The sequence below is a fragment of the Mandrillus leucophaeus genome, unplaced genomic scaffold, assembly GCF_000951045.1.
Source record: "Mandrillus leucophaeus isolate KB7577 unplaced genomic scaffold, Mleu.le_1.0 Scaffold1442, whole genome shotgun sequence".
NCBI classification, from domain to species: domain Eukaryota; kingdom Metazoa; phylum Chordata; class Mammalia; order Primates; family Cercopithecidae; genus Mandrillus; species Mandrillus leucophaeus.
The window spans coordinates 195,729-199,246 of record NW_012101413.1 but is presented as its reverse complement, the minus strand read 5'-3'; positions in this window follow the sequence as shown (position 1 = coordinate 199,246).

Below are 3,518 nucleotides of genomic sequence, written 5' to 3'. Positions count from 1 at the left end.
TACGCTGGAAAATAGAAACCAAGCAATATAAATATAGTTCACCATCTATGCATTAAACCTAAAAAAATTCAGAAAACAGACCATGATTTTAAAGTGTTTAACATTTTAGTTATAATACAATACAGTAACTAGTATACCTTGGGGAACCTGGGTGAAGTGCCCAATAGCCTAGATGGAAGGAAGATTAAGAAGCAAGAAAATGGAATGGAAACCAGGACAAAGAATTATCCTGCATACCAAAACCACACTATAGTTATTTAGATAATACACTATTTGTAGTTTGGATTATTTATTTTTATACTAGCCCTTAACATTCAATAAAAATAGATGTGGTTTGCCAATTAATATGGATATAAACACTTTCGACTAATTTTCAAATACATGGCTATGTCAAAAGAACCCTTTACATATTGGTTAAGAAAACTACCTAAACTTTTGAAATTTAATAATGACTAGTTACTAGTCATTATCCCAATTTCCACACTAAGAAGACCAGGTAAGGAGTATCTGCATAGCTCATTGCAATTTATTTAGCCTGGTATCTTTTTTTCTTTTGAAATTATAGCAATGACATATTTAATTAGTAATCCATGGTACCTTCAAGTTTGTCTTTGATCTATGTACAAAGCTAAGCATGAGTTATTTGTATTTATGTAAATAACCTTCTTAACCTAATTACCTTCTGTGTAGCTTTATAGAATTTCATGTTGATTTGATGCACTTTGTATCAGGTTATTTCATAAATCGTATTTAACCTTCTATTTGTATATCTGAAACTTTAATCAATTACATTAAAAAATGATAATCGTGGACTGTGATTTAAAACACCTAACCTTTAAAATTCCAATGCAGCCTCAAAAATCCATAATTTAAAATGCCACTCATTTCCCACTATACAAAATATAAATCTATTCAATAAATAGCATTGTGCTACAATATGCAAGGTAAAGCACTCTTTTGTAAAGAATCACAAGTTTATATAAAATATGTAAAATTTAATTCCAAAAAACTTTACAAAAGTACAAATAAAGGAAAGCACTGGGCATGGCACAAGAATGGTACAACAGTCTATAGGAATTTAGGGAGAGGAAAGAAAAAATCCTCCTATGCTTAATTAATCTATCATTTAAATTTGTCCCTATTTATTTTGTCTGTTTATTTTTGTAAAATGGCCTTGTTGAATATAATTCACATACCGCACAATTCATTCATTTAAATGGCATAATTCAATGAATGGCTTTTAGTATATTCATAGAGTTGCACATCCATTACCACAATCAATTTTAAAATATTTTCATTGCTGCCAAAGAAACATTGCTTCCTTCTCAATCCCACATCCGCTCCCATCCACACCAGCCCTAGGCAAACACCAGTCTATTTTCTTTCTCCATCGATTTGCCTATTCTGGACATCACATATAAATGAAATCATACAATAGGTGGTCCTTTTATGACCAGTTTCTTTTACTCAACATAATATTTTCAAGGTTCACCCATATGGTAAAATGCTTCAGTACTTTATTTCTTTTTATTGCTATGTAATATTTTATTGTTTATCAATTTTATTTATTCATTCATCAGTTCACAGATATTTTGGGCTGTTTCCCCTTTTGGCTAGTATGTATATTGCCGCTGTGATTATTTGTGTGTAAGTTTTGTGGGCACATGTGTTTTCATTTCTTTTGGGTATATATCTAGGAATGGAATTGCTGGATCATACGCTATTTCCATGTTTAACCCTTTGATAAACTGCCACACTATTTTGCAAAGCAGCTCCACCATTTGACATTCCCACCAGCAGTATACGGGGATTCCAACTTTTGCACATCTTTGCCAACAGTTGTTATTTTTCTTTTTCTTATATGTATAGTCACCCTACTGGGTGTGAAGTAATGTCTCATTTTGGCTTTCATTTGCCTTTCCTGATAGCTTTTGACTTTGAGCAACATTCAATGTGATTTGGGGTCATTTGTATATCTTCTTTAGAAAATGTCTATTCAGATCCTTTGCCCATGTTTAAAATTGTATATTTTCCTTTTCATATTGAGTCATCTGTTATTCATTCCATTTTTCCTCTTTTCTCATTGACTTATTAATGAATTGAATATGTTTTATTGAACCATTTATCTCCAATATTGGGTCATGTCTTAGTTGGGTTGTTATTGCCTATAACAGAATACCTGAAACTGGTAGTTTATAAAGAAAAATAATTTATTTCTTCAAGCTATGAGGGCTGCAATGTCCATGGTTGAGGGGCTGCATCTGGTGACAGCATTCTTGCTAGTGTGGACTCTGCAAAGTTTCATGGTTGTGCAGGTTATCACATGGTGGGCATGCTGAACATGCTAGATCAGGTCTTTCTTCCTCTTGTTCTAAAGCCACCAGTCCTGCTCCCATAATAACCCATTAATCTATTAATTCATGAATTGATTCATCCATTCATGAGGGCAGAACCCTTATGACCTAGTCACCTCCTAAAGGCCTTACCTCTCAATACTGCCACATTGGAGATAAAATTTCAACTTGAGTTTTGGAGGAAAAATATTTAAACCATAGCAGATCATTAGCCATGCCAATATTTAACTTAGCATAGCCTACTCTGAAATAATATTACACCAATCATGTATGTATGAAAACATCACAACAGTATACTTTCATTTATCTTTCCATTGTCTTTGTTAGTTTGTCATACAATTTTATATACATGTCACAAATTCTGCAGTACCTTTTTAAAACAGTCAGTTGTTTATTAAAGGTAATGACTTTTTAAAAAAATGGTTGTTTACTCACATATTTAACCTATCTTGTGGGTTTTATTTCTTCATGTAGATCCTAATTCCAGTCTGGTATCATTTACAATTTTTCTGAAGTTCTTCCTTATAGTACAACTTTTCCAGATCTAAGTTCTGTTAGAATTTTGATCTAAAAAGTCTTTGCATGATTTTCTGTATCAATGTTATAGTATTCTGTATTTTTCAGAAATTTAAGGATATATTTTGTTGTTTTCTTGTTGCATGGTTCTGATAAGAATTCTCTCATTCTTATCTTTGTCCTATAAACTGGCTGCTTCCAATATTTTCATCTAATTTCTGGCTTAGGGTGATTTTCTTTTTTGTTGTTGTTGTTGTTCAGTTTTGTTTTTCCTTGGGGTCCAAGGATCTTCTTATAGCTGTGAATTTGAAGTTTTCATCCCATTTGAAAAAGTTTTGGACATTATTTATTCAAATATTTTTACCCTCTTCCCATCTTCTCTTCCTGGGTCTCTAAGTGCACCCAGTTAGACCATTAGCTATCTTTTCTCTCTTTGTTGTGGTTCTGTCTATCATTCTTTTTCAAAATCTTTTTCTGTGCTATATTTAGAATTGTTTATATGGTTATGTCATCAAGTTAACTGACCTTTTCTTCTTTAGTATTTAATCTATAGTTAATCCTTTCCTATGTATTTTTTATTCACATATGTTTTTGATCAATAAAAATTCCATTTAGAGCTTTATTATTTTTTTCTATTTCTTCTATTTT